Genomic DNA, 17,559 nt, shown 5'->3' on the forward strand with positions numbered 1-17,559 from the left:
CTCTATTCTTGCGCTTCTCGACCTCGAGGCTGACGGACGTGGGACATCCGCGGATGCTGTTAACCCAAGGCATGATCAGAATCTGTTCTTTGGCATACATCTTTTGCTGCGATACTGGATCCTTGAAGGAGCATTTTTGCTCAACGATATTTGATGGGTGAGATTTTAAAATCTCAATGATGATGTCTTTGTCTTCTTAGGCGTAAAGATCCCCCAATTTGGCGGTGCAGAATTCATCCAAAACCTTGGTTTGGCAGCTTCCAACGTGTATATTTTGCAGTACCATGCCGAGAGCCGAGGAGCAAGAAAGCTCCAACTACACGTCCTGCAGGACAACGCTCAGCAGGCCCCTGATGTGTTCGACGAAGGTGTCTTTGGACTGAAGCTTCAACTTTCTTGAATGAAAATGTACCGCCGAATTCTTGAGATGGCGCGGTTTCAATTTCAAATTTCAACCCAATTTAGAATAATGAATGGCTGGGTTCAAGTTCTTGTTTCGGCGGGTTTTCAAATTCAAATGAGTGTACGTTCTGGTGGTGGCGGTCAAGGCGGACGCAACCTGACGGGAAATCCCACGAGAGAAGCTGCCGGAAACAGTGTAACCTCTGATCGCCGGAGAGGGATGCATGCCATGATGCATGGTCGAGGATGAAAGGCGCCATGACGTCAACCACGCTGTCTGCTGCTGTCAGAGGGGTACCTCCATAGCATTAACTTTGCTATGGAGGTGGAAATAGGAACTGCCTTCTCCTAGTGGGAGAAATAGATGGCGGGGAAAACGCTTTACTTTGGGTTGTAAGCATTATTTTAAATTACATTTAAAATCAACCGGATAATCACCCATGTCGGCTCATGAATGGTTTTTGGTATCTGCGCCAAGTTACATGAGTATAAATATCAGTTAGGAGACACAGTTTCTTGACAACATTGCGGGTTAACTTTAACCTGCTTGAACACGGTCAGAGAGTTTTGTTTCTGTGGATTCCGCTAGGCCCGGAAAAAAGTCTCAGACTCTGATCTACTAGAGCTCGACCAATATGGGTTTATACGATGAAATGTCCGATAATGAGATATATGACAGCGAAAGCGATGAAAGGGAAAGCAACGAAAGCGAAAACGAAGATGAAGAATTGAGATATCATGATGACAATAAAGGACGTATGAAATATACGGTTTTAAGTCTGAACGACATTGGTGAGCGTCTGCACAATGCTACCAAAAGCGTTTCCACTGTGCTGGCTGTCTCGGAAGCCGAGGCCGCTATTCTCTTGCGTCACTTCGGTTGGAATTCTGTTAATGCCAACGATCAATGGTTTGCAGATGAGGGGAAAGTGAGAAATGCTGTGGGCCTATTGTTGTAGTCGGACGATAAACATGAGACCAAAGAAGAAAAAATGGAGGAGTTAACTACCTGTCCGATATGTTTCTATGATTTCAAGATCAGAGACATGAACTGCGACCATTTATTTTGCCAAGATTGTTGGCGAACTTTTATTCACATATCAATAAATCATGATGGTGCAGGATGCCTCAACCTACGATGTCCACATCAAGGTCCACGATGCCGTGCCATTGTCAGTGAAGACATGGTTTTTTCTCTGGGGTTATCTGAGGAAGATACGAACAAATATAGAACCTATCTTGTGAGGTCATATGTTGAACAAAACAGTATGGTTAAATGGTGTCCAGCGCCAGACTGTGGGTACTGTGTGGAGATTTACTCTGCTAATTCTAATGTAACTCATGAGGAGGTTGTCTGCAATTGTTCACATAAATTTTGCTGGAATTGTTTAGAGGAGTCTCATCGTCCAATAGGCTGCGACACAGTCAAAAAATGGATTGATCAAATTAATAATGGTGATTCACTCAATGCTTACTGGATATTTTGTAATTCCAAGCCGTGTCCAAAGTGTGATCGACCAATAGAGAAAAATCAAGGGTGTATGCACATGACATGTACGTCCCCGTGTGAATTTCAATTTTGTTGGTTATGCATTGGTGATTGGTTTAAACATAATTCTTGCAATCAATATAGTCCTGATCAGGTTGCAACAACATCAGGAAGAATTGATGCAGGAAATCAATCCAGGAATTCGGCATCCGTGGACTTGGATGAATTTTTCTCACATTTTGTCGTATCTTTATTGGTTCCAGCCTATTAACGATCTTGGACGTTCGTGGCAACCCAATCCTTTTGATTGATTATCCAGTCAATATTATTGTCTGTTATTAATATTTCATGATTATTTATTGTAATAAAATGTCATCTTTGTTTTTAGTGGAATCTCATAACGGGAAGCAAAGATTTACTTGTGATGTATCTATTCTTTATATGTGCACTTGTTTGATTAAGTGTAACTTGTGTATAGATAAGTGGATTAAAGTATATCTCCATGTTTAAGCAATTTTTTAAGTTACAAGTAACCTCAAAGATTAATTTTTATTTTTTCTATTATATTACTCATGTATATCTTTGTTTGGACATAATAAGGATCTTGGTTTATGGCACCCAAATCCTTGTGATTAGTTCAATATTATTATATGTTTGTAATATTTATTTTAATAAGAAGTGGTGATTTATATTTATATTTTATGTGTGATTTCATTTATGGAGGTTATATTAAATGGTCTTAGGACATGCATGTATAAGTTTAATAAATTACATTATATCTTTTTCAATTTAATGTTTAAAGGGGTTGTATTCTATAGTGGGAAGCAACAAGTTCTTCATAGTCGGGCAAGGTTCAATTCTGGCTTAGTTTTGATGTAGTTATTCAACATGTTTTAGCACCTAGAGAGACCACATAAAAATTGGTTTGTGACGCTTGCATAGATAATTGGATTAAATCTCATTCTAGTGTCTTGTATTTCAATAGAACTTTTCTTGACACATATAGCAACTTATAGCAACTTAGTGTTGTCAGCTCTGTTTTTGTTCCTGGGGGAGACTCTGCTGTTATTTCTTGTTGATGTGCTTGTTCTTCTTCTTTCGGTGCTGCTGATTATGCCTCTGGTTGTGTTGGTCTTGAGTCATGCGGGACAACTTTTGCTACACTTTTGCCTTCTTTTCCAAATGAAGGCGCCAACTCAGGTACTGCAACAATCGCTTCCTCGCGGAAGCGGTTATAATCTTCCAATGTCATCTCCCACATGCGTGTGAGGGTTTCTGCCTTTTTGAGAAATTCAGGCGTTCATATGCAGTTCAGTTGATCAGGGTGGGGGTGCTCCACTATTCTTCTACCTCGTCACATACCTCCCGTAGAGTAATCAAATGCTTATCGACTGGTGGCGTAAAATCAAGAATTTTCTTTTTTGTCTTGTTTGATTCCTCCTCAATTTGTTGTACCCTAGCCTTGAGGGAGTTGATCTCGTCATCGATTTTCTTTACCTGGCCTTTGTCCCTACAGGTCTTGATGTCAGTGATGCATTGGTGGAGTTGTTGGCGGAGTGGATACAGTTGTTAGTTTTCCATGGCCAAGCTACCTGACCAATCGTTGACTTGCTCCCTTAGCACATAACCATCCGCCAGGGCAACAGTTAGCGAAGCTTTTAGCGCAGCGGCTATGTGGAGTTTCTGCTCGATCTCTGCGATGTAGCTTGTGGCTGGATTGGGCAACGCTAGTCTTACTGTATGTAAACTCTTCTTCAGCTCCTTGTTGGTGACCACAAGTTCCATTTATGTTGTCTAAATATGATCGCATCAGCGGGCCAATGTGCAAGCCGAAAATTCCTCAGGTGCTTCAATAACTAAATAAGCCACATTTGGCTATAGTGCTTATAGCTTTCATGTCACATGCTCGACCTGTGATTACAGTTTTTGATTGGTATGTCAGAGTTGATCTCGCTCTGTCGTGATAGTCACAAGCTAGTGCTTCTAGTGCTCGTGCTCGGTGACCAAGTCATTATGGATCTGTTCAGCCCTATGAGTTGCATGTTGGATAAATTCGAACAACTCTGAAAATGACCAGTGCTAAAGGTTCTCGGGTTGCATTGTTGATGTGTCTGAGATGTTGCTTTGCAAGGGTTGGTCCCTCGCAATAGATTTTTCTGAGTGGCCTTGGGGGGAAGTTGCAGGCTGCGCGGTTTCAAGAAACCAAGGAGCGGGAGGCATAATGATTAGCTCTGGAACAACGACCAAATTTATTGGAAATGAGGCTTCAAACATTTCAATCGGGGACACCTTTTCTTGTTGAGGGGTTTTCTTCTCGTGCATGTGGTAGACCCTATTCAGTAGGAGATCCGCATGGTCAATTCTTATGGTGAAAGAAGATGGTGAGCAATGTAAAGATAGAGATCGAGAAATTTAATGTTTAAAGTTTTGAGTTGTGGAAACTCAAGATGGAGGATCTACTAGTGAATAAAGATGAGTGATCATGGTACATCCGGGTACTAAACCAACAACAATGTCAGTTGAAGACTTGGCGAAGTTGGATCGAAAATCAAAGAGCACAATACAATTGTGTGTCTTAGATTCAGTATTGTTGAATTTATCAGGGGAAGCTTCAGCAAAGGCTTTGTGGGACAAGTTAGGGACATTGTACCAATCTAAGTCTCTAGTGAATAAACTATTCCTACAAAATATGTTGTATAACCTGAGGATGAAAGATGGAGACTCGTTGACAAAGCATATGAATGCCTTTAATATTGTGGTAGGCCAGTTACTATCTGTTCATATTAAAATTTCAGATGAAGATAGGTGCATCCATTTGTTGTGTTCTCTACCAGATTCGTGGGCAGTTTGGTTGTCGCAATATGTATCAATGCAACTGCGTTGCGATTTGATGAAATAGTCTCATCCTTGTTGTCAGAGGAGATGAGATGGAAAAATATGGAGGGCCAGAATGGTGATGCCTTGTATGTACGAGGACGGTCACAAAACATAAAAAAAAATAAGCCGTCGAGTTATCATAACAAAACTCCCTTTCGCTCCGATGCGATGCGATATCGCTATCGGCGATTAGAGATGTACCATGCATGCTTTTCAAAGTTCTCAGTTAATACTCCCGGTGCGATGCGATATCACTATCGGCAATCGAGGATTCCAAAAGGAACCAATATAACGATTTAAGTTTTCCCCGATGGCCGATTGCGATAAAGCTAAAAGCGCGAATTTCAAAAAATTGATAAAGCAGGGATATTACGATTAATTCGTATTAAAGGCCTTATCTTCCCAATAGCGATTCACTTGCGCTTAACTGCCAAAACATCCAAGGCACGCTTAAACGAATCATTCGGCCAATAAACGATATGATGGGCATTTAAAGGTTTGACAGGTTTTTACAGCCATTTAATGAAATAGTAAGTCTAAAAAATCTTTTCACAGATTGTATCCGCGGCCACTTTAAGTTAATCCTTCATCATACAATGATTAATATATCTCGCTCATATTTGGTTTGCGCTACCAATTCTCTGTATTACGTTCATTCTCACTCCTGTGCAGAGCTCTTCCGAAGCAGTAGATTCAAGCAGAATGGGGAAGAAGTCTAAGAAAACTACAATAGCCTCTACTTCGCCAGCCACAGGACAACTCATCGCTGATCCAGCAACTAAAAGAAAAGGATTGATATCCGACACTACATGTCTAGGACTCGGAAAAACTACTTGGCAAAGTACCTATAATTTGATTGAAGCCGAAGAACCCGAGGTGACAGCAGTACAAGCCATAGTAGATACAACTCGAAAATCTGATGCTACTCTAAAGGATTTAGCCGACTCTTTCCTTACACGATTTTGCAAATTTCACTATAGAAATGGTTCCTTTGATGGAGGCGGCATGTAATAGTGAAATAATGGATTGGGCAACTGTACCGTCAGACAAGCTAGCAACCGTAGTTCTTGATTTTAGAAGCAAAACCCGCATCACTGAAAGGTTTATTCCCCCATTCTACTATAGTGCTTATATCTTGGACACCCTGTGTTTTAATTCTGAATTTCCTGTGCTTGGATGGAGGTGGACTCCACAAGACCCCATGCCCATTCATATATACCATCAGAAGTTGTGGAAAACTTACTATAAGCACCATTTATATCAAGTCTGCAATGGCTTTTTGTTACCCATTCATTACTCTATTTTTGATAAACCTGCTCCTAAGATTTCCTACCAAGCAGGGGTTGATTTGACATCCATAGGAAGATGGTTCAGAGAGGAAAAATTTACTTATATAAGAATTTTCGGCAGCCAAGTCAAACCTCATGTCCTCCCTTTGTACATACCTGATAAACTGTTGGCTAGGGAGATAGCCTATCAGATTATGTGCGAAGGAGTTACACAAACTCTAAAGAAAAATAAGAAGCAGGTTTGGCCCTCTTTTCCTCTAAGATGCGGTGTCTACGCTCTGCATGACTTTAAACATGCAGAGAAAGAAGCTGAAAAAATGAAGGCATTAAGTCTAACAACTCTTCCTAATAGTCGATTTGATCCAAACAAAGTCGCCTATAATGCACTTGAACAGGCAAAATTGACAAAGTTTGATCATAAAGAAGATAAGTTCGATGACCTGTTCTCCTCAGCCGAGTCAATGTCCCAAGTTAAATCGCCAGCCGGAATGGAATATAAAGATGACGGGTTAGTTGAATTCAACAGACTTAGAGAACAGAGGTTGCAAACTCTGTCTCTAGATCTGTTAGCAACAACCCCAACGACAGAATCAAGCGAGCCTGAGCAGCGACTCACTAAGGAACCTCCTGTTACATCAAAAGAATAGGAGGAAGTGCATATGAAAAAACAAGAGGAAACCCAGACAAAAGAGCAGGAACAGAGCAACATAGAGGTGAATGTAGATGCCCAGATTGACTTGAAATTGCTCCAGGAATGGCAGCAATTCGACTCAATCATCAGCAATCTTGAGTGCTCGAAGGAAGCTGAAACATCAAAAGCGGCTGACACACAGGAGACAACTTCAAAACAGGTTCCAAGTGGAACCAGCGGCCTACCCAGTTCTAAAGAAGTAGAGATAATCCCTAAAGACCCCTCCAATCAGATTATTTTGCAAGTAGAAGAAATTCCTCCCTTAGATGTCTTTTACAGCCCAAGACACAAGGCTGTGGTAAAACGACAGTGGAAAAGGAGAAGGATTGATCAACTTTCCCTATTCCCTGAACAAACAGTGACGGGCAATGTGGTTTGGAAAGAGGAATTTGATCCCTCTGATGACCTAACAAAACTATCCCAATATGCTGGAGGCTATTCAACAGCTACAATAGACAAGGCATCAGAGGTGAGTAATTTATTAAAAGGAAAAGACCAGGAGATATTTTCACTACAAGCACAACTATCAGAGGCACAGCAGAAGGCGGAGCAAGAAGAATGGCAATGGTTTACACAACAACAAATAAATAATCAATTGACTAAACAATTACAGGAAGAGAAATAGAGGATTGATTACAGTGCAGTTCAAAAGCAGAAAGAGCTGTCTGAGGCATTATCACAACTAAAAGCAGCAAACGAACAAATGCTGAAGTCGAAAGATGAGAAAATTGCTCAACTATCAGCCCAGCTAGAGAAAACAAAGAATCTTCCATAGCTAGCTGAATTCAGAGCAGAGGCATTACAGATAAACAAGGCATTGATAACACAGATAAAGCTTTTATGTCAACAAATCGCCCAGGCGGAACCTTTATGCGATTTGACGACATCAATAAGTGAAAAATCGGAAAAAGCTAGAACAGACTTGGATCAAGCCTATGAAACACTAACTAATTTTCTTGAGTGGCAAGACACCAATCAGGGACAGGTGGCTAATTTACCAAAAATTCTAGAATTACATAAGGAGATATTATTTACGGAATGGCAGTCCCAGTTAATGAAAGCAGAGAGAGAAATTTCAAGATGCAAATTAACCACAAGTAATATGGTTGAATTGGTTAATAATACCGTCTACTTGTCTAACATGATTTCTCAATGTACTCCAGGTAAATTGACAGCGGCTAAAACATTGGAGCAGTCATGTTATCCGGAACTAGAGAAAAATGGGAGATTAATCGCAGGAATTAACAGTTTGACATGGGACACCTATTGGTTCTTCTTAGTCAAACCATACAACCATAGAGCCACCCTCAAATGCCTCATAGATGCAATCGGGTATATCATTCCCGATATACAGGATGCCACCTATGCTGCCCAACTCAATTCTCGTCTCAACAGACCACCAGAAGTGGAGCCAATGCTTGCGATATGCCAGCTCAGGTTTAAAGGCAAACAGCCTAAGTGATGATTCATGTCGCCGACTGCCAGATTGCCGTGAAGGAGATATTCAGAATCAAATGATACCAATTAAGTAGGATTTTAGTTTCATAGGTAGTTAGCTTAATTAAGTATTTATAGACCCTTTCATGTATTTAGAAAGGGTCGTAAGTTTTGTATATGACTTAAAACCTGAAGTTGCACTACTGTACTTCAGGCATATTCTTTTATAAAACTGGGCCAATCATTCTGATTTTGACAAAGAAGCTTTTATGCGAATGTGCACTACTGTCTTTGTTTGAAAGTATTTCTGAGTCGGAAGGAGAATTTCAAATAGCGATTGATATTGGGAGCGATTAGCAACTCATATGGTACTATTATCTGTGTCTGAGTTCATTCTTTTTATATGAATTGTCATTTGATCGCTTTTGCTATTATCGGATATATGCATGTGTTTTAAACATCATTCTTTATTCCTTCCACTATTGGATGTTTACAGTATGCTTTTCTTTTGATCATATATGTATCGATAATATAAATGATAAGTGTAGCAATATTGTGTTAATCACTTTGTTTAACTATTTAAACAAAGTAATCATTGAATGAATAAATGTCTATGTTTATTAGATAGAGTCATCTATATGCCTGTCAATAGACAAAGATCATCAAGCGCTACATTTCAAAGAATAATAGTTCCCGAGATTAGTAGTAGTTCTTTTATTTTTGCTGATAGATTAAGTTATTCACCTATCATTAGATTAGATAATCAATCGTTCATCCACCCCTTTTATTCATTATTGGGAAACTGGTCCCATTATACCCAATCGGAGCCACCATTCCAAACGGAGAAGGAGCTATATTAAGGTCCGAACTAGGTGGTTATTCCCAATGTTGATACAACGATTTTCGGGGCATCAACATTTTTGGCACTAGAAGGAGGGCCTCAACTGTGAATGGCAAGCAAACCCAAATCTACAGACCATTCTAAGAGTAATTCTCCCTCCACATCACCTCGTACTTCCCAATTGCATGCTGGTTCTCCAGTATCCAAACAAGAAGAAGAGGAATCAACTACCACTGCTCAAACTCATAATACTCCAGAACAATTAAGTCTTAAATCTCCTAAAGTTCAGTCTCTCATCCATAAACTTCAGAGCTTCTCGATATCACCACAGAAATCTGAGGTATCTCAAAGCAGTGCGACTTCGCAATTCAATTTACCTCACCCTCTCACCAGACTTTAGAGTGGAAAGCTCGGTATTGAACCTACTGAGTTCCCTTTACCCAAAAGGAAAAAGGCGAAGAAAAACACTGAAGGATCTGACAGTGAAGAACTTTCATCCACATCCTCCATCTCATCTTCCCCAGTGCGAATTCAACCATCCACTCCCTCATCACACATTGTTGTTCATCAGGGATTAGCAACTTCAACATCCCAACCTGTGCAGTCCTCAATATCAACTCCTTCCCAGACATCTGGAATTTCAACAGTAGTATCATCCACTACTGCGGTTACAATGGCAGATCCATGGACCAGGCCTGGTGCAGTCAATATGCCTGCACCATTGCATGCATTACCTGATGCTCCTGAGAAATGGTTACCCAAGTTTAATCCAGATGATGGAACACAAGCTGAGGAACATATTAATAACTTCATGTTAGCGGTTAATTTGAAGGGAGTAACAGAGCAAGATGTTGTTGTTAGGCTTTTCCCTTATACTTTGCAAGGATCAGCAGGATCCTGGTATTTTTCCTTGCCTTTTGGTTCCATTACCAGTTGGACGACTTGACAAGAACAGTTTCTTACTAAGTATGCTGATGATAGGTCTTTAGCTACATTAATAAATGATCTCTCCAATCTTAGGATAGAGCCTAGGGAACCGATTAAAGAATTTAATGCGTGATTCAATAAACTCTTGAATAAAATCCCAACGGCCTCCAAACCAAGTGAGCAAATCAGAAGTGAGTGGTATATAACTACCCTACCTGCCAATATAGCTATTTTTGTAGACAGGGCTGGAAAACCAACTTTAGTTGAAAACATGAAAGAAGCACTTGCTGTGGAGAAACGTATTAATGCTCTAGAGAAGAAAGCTGCTCTTGAAGATAGAAAAACCAAAAAAGTTTCTTTTAAAGATGATTCAAAGAAGAAAACCCCTAAAGATCCATATGACATGGAGGGTCTACAAAAGGTCCTCAAGACTATGTCAAATGAAATGGTTGAAATCAAAAAAACAAGTAGCTGAAACCTCAACCAAAAGGCCCTTTAAGAATTACAAGAAAACTAAGTCAAAACCACCAAATGTTATATCTAATGCAGATTCAGATCTTGAAGAAGGAGAAGAAGAAACAATCTCAGCAACTGATGAAGAAGAGGAAGTTGTTGAATGTCATGGAATGTGGGATTTTATATTGCCTAACTCCGATACATAAAATGAAGAAGAAGCGTTTCCTGCCACTACTAGGAGTAAAAGTACCTCCGAACTTGTTCAGACAACTTCAAAGATAAGGAGTGCAGGTGCTACTACAACAAAGGAAAAGGTGCCCCCAAAGAAGCCACCTGCAACAGTTCCGCAAAACCAACCTTCAACCTCAAATATACCGTCAACATCTAAGACATTGGTAGTATCCGATTCAATGGATTACAATATTATTGATGACATGAAAAAGACTAAGGCAAACATTACCATGTTTGAACTTAGTAAATTGAAACATCAGCAAAAATTGCTTCTTAAAGAATTGAATGATGTTCCTACTTCACCCCTTCCCAGTGCTAAAGTAGCAAATGATGCAGGTCAACCACCTTCTGGTATGGTCGAAGCTACTGATGCAGTTCTGATTGGAGATAGATTAAATTCTCATACTCCACCTTTCCTTCTAACCTATGAGATCTACAATAGAAACCTGCACAACTATTTGATTGACTCAGTGGCATCCTCTAATATAATGTCAGCTTCAGTTTGTTCCAAACTGAACATTGAACCCCAAAAGTCCGTTATTCATATTGTGCAATTAGACAGGACTAAAGTCTAGGTTTTAGGAGAAATCAACTCACTAACTATCAGGCTATCAGCTGATCCTAGAGTAGTTCAAAGAATTGATATCTCAATCGCCTATATACCTGAATTCTATGGTTTGATCTTGAGTAGGGATTGGTCTGAAAAACTCCATGGGTATATTTCTACCGATTGGTCCCATAAGTGGCTTCCCTACAAGGGAAAGCCAAATCAAATAAAAATCGATCGGGAGAAACACATGACCCATACAGTTACAGAATTTGAACAAGAAAACCAACCAATAGAATTTAATAACAACATTTTCGGGAATTATTCATCTGAGTCATTCTTTGGCAACTTCACTGCCCAACCATCTCCTTTCTCAGTAAACAATTCTACATCTCAGATCGAAAATTATTCACAAACAGATAGGTCAAGATGTTTTAATGATACTGAGAAAACTGTAAATAAAATTGTTAATACTTCTTTATTTTGGTCACTATATTTCTACGGGTCTAAGTCTAGTGAAGGCTCAGGAGCAGGATGTATTTTGGTTAGCCCTCAGGGAGAAAAAACAATGTTGTCCTGTAGGCTGGAGTTTGAATGCACGAATAATACAGCTGAGTATGAAGCCTTAGTCCAAGGACTATATAAAGCGATTGACCTCAAGGTTCAATATTTGAAAGTGTTTGGAGATTCCGAAATTATTATTAAACAGGTAAGGAATACAATTCATTGTCTTTCTAGCCATCTCAAACATTATCAGTCGCTGGTACAGGAACTCACCTCCCACTTTTCGGCATTCAATATTTCTTCCATCCCCAGGTCTCAAAATTCAGCAGCCGACTTGCTAGCCAATGTTGCTTCCAAGCTATTACCTTCCGAAGATTATATCCCAGATAGATTTTCAGTAGAATTACTTTTTAGGCCATCGATTCCTGACAATGTCACTATTTGGAAAGTATTCAATCACGATGAAGACATTTTACAATTTTTAACTTCCGAAAAGTCCTATGATGATCAAATCATTGAGGAAAACGAGCATGACCTTCAAATGAGATGAAAACAAGAGGAAAATTCAATCCCAAAGCCTGTGGTGAAGCTTGAGGATCTTTATGATATTAAAGACAGGTTTAAACCTGTGACCAATACAAAGCTCCAAAGTTCCACCTTAAGGTTTGAATTGATAAACCTTGGCACTGAGCAAAATCCTCAAAAACATTAATTTAGGTTTAGGACTTTCCGTGGAAGAAAAGGAAGCATGCATTAGATTGTTACGGAAAAATAAACATGTTTTTGCTTGGAAATATGACGATTTAAAGACATACGATACATCCATCATCTAGCATACCATTCCAATGCTTCCCGAACAGAAACCAATTCAACAGAAGTTGAGAAAAATACATCTGAACTTAGAGAGTCAAATAAAATCGAAACTCAATAAACTTTTGAAAGCTAAGATTATTTTTCCCGTTCGGCACTCAAATTGGGTCTCCAATATGGTGCCTGTCAGAAAGAAAAATGGCGACATCAGGATTTGTATAGATTTCAGAAATCTGAATAAGGAAATCCTAAAAGATAATTTCCCATTACCTACTATGTAGCAGATACTCCAATCAGTGGCAGGCTCTGAGTTGATGTCCTTTTTAGACGGTTTTTCAGGATATAACCAAGTTTTGGTCCATCCTGATGACCGACTCAAAACCACATTCAGAACAAAATGGGGAACTTATGCTTATCAGAAAATGCCTTTCGGACTTATTAATGCAAGAGCCACGTTCCAAAGAGCGATGGATATAGCTTTCAAAGGATTGATTAGCAAAACAGTAGTTGTCTACTTAGACGATATTACTGTATTTTCTAAAAAGAAATCAAATCATTTGCATGATTTAAATCAAATCTTTCAATGCTGCAAAAGGTACGGTATTTCAGTTAATCCTAAAAAATCCTTCTTCGCTCTTGACCAAGGAAAGCTCTTAGGCTTTATTGTTTCTAAAGATGGCATTTATATTGATCTGGATAGGACTAAAGAAATCTCTGAAATCCCTTTCCCTCATAATAAAAAATCCATGCAGTCATTTCTAGGCCAAATCAATTTTGTCAAAAGATTCGTTCCAGACTTTTCTCAAATCATTTTGCCACTTCAAACTATGATTAAGAAAAATTCAGTCTTTAGATGGGGATCAGCAGAAAAGGAAGCATTTGATTTAATCAAACAATCAATAATCAATGCCCCCGCTTTAAATACTCCTAATTTTTCTAAACATTTCACATTGTATACTATCGCATCCGATTTGTCTTACGCTACAGTACTCACACAGATTAACAATCACAACTTAGAAGCACCCATTTCATTCTATAGTTCAAATCTTCAGGGTACTGAATTGAATTACTCCAAAGTAGAGAAACAAGTCTTTGCTGTATATAAAGCCGTCAAACATTACAGACCCTTCCTTTTAAAAGCCCATACAAAAGTTATAGTTCCTTTCCCTGCGGTAAGGCAACTATTAATCCAAAGGGAATTAGGTGAAAAAAGGGCAATTTGGATTACAACACTTCAAGAATATGACTTGGAAATTAAACCAGCAAAGATTGTTAGAGGCCAAGGTTTTTGCAGGTTATTGGCAGGAGCATCCAACATTCAAGAATCAGGTGATACAGATCAAACCGAAGCGATCAACCAGATAAGTATTACTGATTCTGAATCACAATATGCTGACTTAATCTTTTATTTGAAAAATGGATATGCACCTCCTAACCCGTCTTACAAAAACAAAAGGCCATTAGATTAAAATCAAAAAATTTCACAATTATTGATAATGTGCTTTTTAGGCAAAATTATGATTCAATCTTATTAAGATGCCTAGAAAATCCTGAAGCACAAAAGGTTTTGCAAGAATTACATGATGGACCAGCAGGAGGACATTTTGGAGCTAACACAACAGCCCACAAAATCATTCATGCTGGATATTATTGGCCCACTCTGTTTAGAGATGCTCATGAATATGTAAGGAAATGCCAAAATTGTCAAACTTCTAGTGGAAGACAAAGAAAGCCAGCTTTCCCTTTGCAACCAGTCAACATTGAACAACCATTTGAGCAATGGGGATTGGACATCATTGGAGAAATTACTCCACATTCTTCCAAATAACATAAGTATATCCTTACCGCCACTGATTATTTTACTAAGTGGGTTGAAGCAATTCCTTTAAAGACAACAAATTCTGAGGTAATTATAGAATTCATAGATCAATTCCTCATTACCAGGTTTGGTGTCCCAAATGCTCTTGTTTTTTATAATGCATCTTACTTCTCAGGCAATGTTATGTTTGATTTCGCTATTAAAAGAGGATTTAAATTGAAATATTCTGCTAATTACTATCCCCAGGGTAATGGTTTAGCAGAATCCACAAATAAAAATCTGATTAAAATTATTAAGTAGACTATCGAACAGAATCATAAAAAATGGCACAAATCCTTAATATTTGCACTATGGGCTGATAGGATAACGCAGAAGGCTTCCATAGGTTCTTCTCCGTTCAATCTCGTGTATGGAAAAGAAGCAGTGCTACCAACAAATCTTGTCCTTCCTTCTCTAGCCCTAGTTCAGTTTATTGAGGAAAGCCCTTCTTCTTCTATTCAACTTAGACATGACCAAATTCTAAAATTAGAAGAGGAAAGAGAAAAAGCCAAGGTTATTCATGCAAAACATCAGCAAATTATCAAGTCATCCTTTGATTCAGCCTCATCCGATTCAAAACAATTTCAAGTCGGTGATTTAGTTCTGAAATTGGACAAAGCCCATGAAGATAAGGGAAAACACACCAAGTTCCAGAAAATGTGGCTTGGGCCATTTCAGATCTGTGAGAAGATAGGCCATTTGACCTTCATATTACAAGATTTAATAGGTTTGAGAGATTCTCTCCCTGTTAATGGCCTTATCTTAAAAAAATTCTTCAATTGAGGAGGTAACCCCTTCTCCTTTTTCTAGTTTAGTGGAATTTTGTAGTTTGTAGGACCATTAGAAAATAAAGTTGTAAGGTATCTTCCATTGACCTTTGCTGTATTTAAAAGTTGTTCAAAAGAAGTAGTGTTGATATTTGCTTTTAAAATAATAGAAGTCTTAAACAAAAGAGATAATTTCTAGGAAACTAGGTATAATTGCATTCTGAAACCACACTTCAATTTTTGTGAACGCTTCTCAAATTTTAAAAGTATTGTAAATCATTTTTTTGTTTTCAAATTGGTCACAAAAAGGTTATCAATATCAAAACAGGAACTAATCCAACTTCAGCATCTTTAACTCTTACCCTGTCATCCATTTACTCTTAAGGAGAAAATTGTCCATCCCACTCACCAAAGCTTATGATTACTCAGAGTGTAATTCTAAAAAATTTGATATAAAAGATAATAGGTCTTATTACAAGCTTGCTTACCATGATCATAGGGAAATAGTTTAACTGACATTACCAATACTGCATACCAAAACAGGGTAATGGCTTAGGATTATAAGACAAGGGGTCTCATCACGAGCCAACTTGTTCAGTTAAATTACTACCAGTGAATGGCATTGTCACTCAGCTGGTCACCAAACTAGGACAATGGCTTTTTATCTTACAAAATAACAGAAAAGTTAAAAGAAATGCAAAATATGAAAGCATGTTTTGAATTCATTCTGTTAATCATACTCTGAAATGGATGGGACAATGGACAATAACATGGTTAAAAGCTATCCCTGTCGAAACTATGAACGTTTGTTGGCAGCAGAGGCTCTACCTATGACAAAGGAGTCAATTCTAAAAGCTGATTTGGAAAGGTTTTCTGTTCTATCATTATCAACCAATAGAGACCAATTTAAAACTTAGAATGTATTTAATTTTAAACAAGAGAGGAAATTAGCAAAGATAGTTTCATTTTATTTGGAATGCATATATACCTAGTTATATTAGAATTTTCCCCTTTGATGAGATTCCTATTTTGAAAAAGTTTAAGTATTTCCGTACTTTTCAGAGATAACTGTTTCTTCCAGCGAATTGCCAATTGTTGTGCTCTACAACAACCCCCCATTTCATATCAAATTTATTCTCAAAACTAAAATATGAAATGGGCCCCTTTTTATTTTAATTGGTATCAACTTAGTATTATTAAAAAAGATCCGAAAACAAAATGAAAACATTACAAAACCTTTTTGATAAACCAATTAATTGGTCTTATAATATATAAATAAGTAATCTTTTATCATTATGATAAAGCGATCGCAAGATCGCATGTCGCAATGACAAAGGAGGCATAACTTAAAGACCCATTGGTTTTCTCCGATGCGACAACACGCAAAAAGCTATCGGATATCGGCAATAACGAGTTATCATAACAAAACTCCCTTTTGCTCCCGATAGGAGATGTACCATGCATGCTTTTCAAAGTTCTCAGTTAATACTTCCAATGCGATGCGATATCGCTATAGGCAATCGGGGATTCCAAAAGGAACCAATATAACGATTTAAGTTTTCCCCGACGGCCGATTGCGATAAAGCTAAAAGCGCGAATTTCAAAAAATTGATAAAGCAGGGATATTATGATTAATTCGTATTAAAGGCCTTATCTTCCCAATAGCGATTCACTTGCGCTTAACCGCCAAAACATCCAAGGCACACTTAAACGAATCATTCGGCCAATAAATGATATGATGGGCATTTAAAGGATTGACTGGTTTTAACGGCCATTTAATGAAATAGTAAGTCTAAAAAATCTTTTCACAGATTGTATCCACGGCCACATTAAGTTAATCCTTCATCATACATTGATTAATATATCTCGCTCATATTTGGTTTGCGCTACCAATTCTTTGTATTACGTTCATTTTCACTCCTGTGCAGAGCTCTTCCAAAGCAGTAGATTCAAGCAAAATGGGGAAGAAGTCTAAGAAAACTACAATAGCCTCCGCTTCGCCAGCCACAGGACAACTCATCGTTGATCCAGGAACTAAAGGAAAAGGATTGATATCCGACACTACATGTCTAGGACTCGGTAAAACTACTTGGCAAAGTACATATAATTTGATTGAAGCCGAAGAACCCGAGGTGACAGCAGTACAAGCCATAGAAGATATGACTCGAAAATCTGATGCTACTCTAAAGGAATTAGCCGACAATTGCAGGAAGAGAAATAGAGGATTGATTACAGTGCAGTTCAAAAGCAGAAAGAGCTGTCTGAGGCATTATCACAACTAAAAGCAGCGAATGAACAAATGCTGAAGTCGAAAGATGAGCAAATTGCTCAACTATCAGCCCAACTAGAGAAAACAAAGAATCTTCCATAGCTAGCTGAATTCAGAGCAGAGGCATTACAGATAAACAAGGCATTGATAACACAGATAAAGAT

The 17,559-nt window shown here is 38.4% G+C and overlaps 1 pseudogene; it reads left to right on the forward strand.

The window, feature by feature from the left end:
- Positions 1–1,037: 1,037 nt before the first annotated feature.
- The window catches only part of LOC149170389 (putative E3 ubiquitin-protein ligase ARI8 pseudogene), a 37,808-nt pseudogene continuing 21,286 nt past the window's right edge, over positions 1,038–17,559 (forward strand).

The sequence above is a fragment of the Pinus tabuliformis genome, chromosome 4_2, assembly GCF_031772625.1.
Source record: "Pinus tabuliformis cultivar Carrire ecotype Pingquan chromosome 4_2, CPIR1, whole genome shotgun sequence".
Lineage (NCBI taxonomy): Eukaryota > Viridiplantae > Streptophyta > Pinopsida > Pinales > Pinaceae > Pinus > Pinus tabuliformis.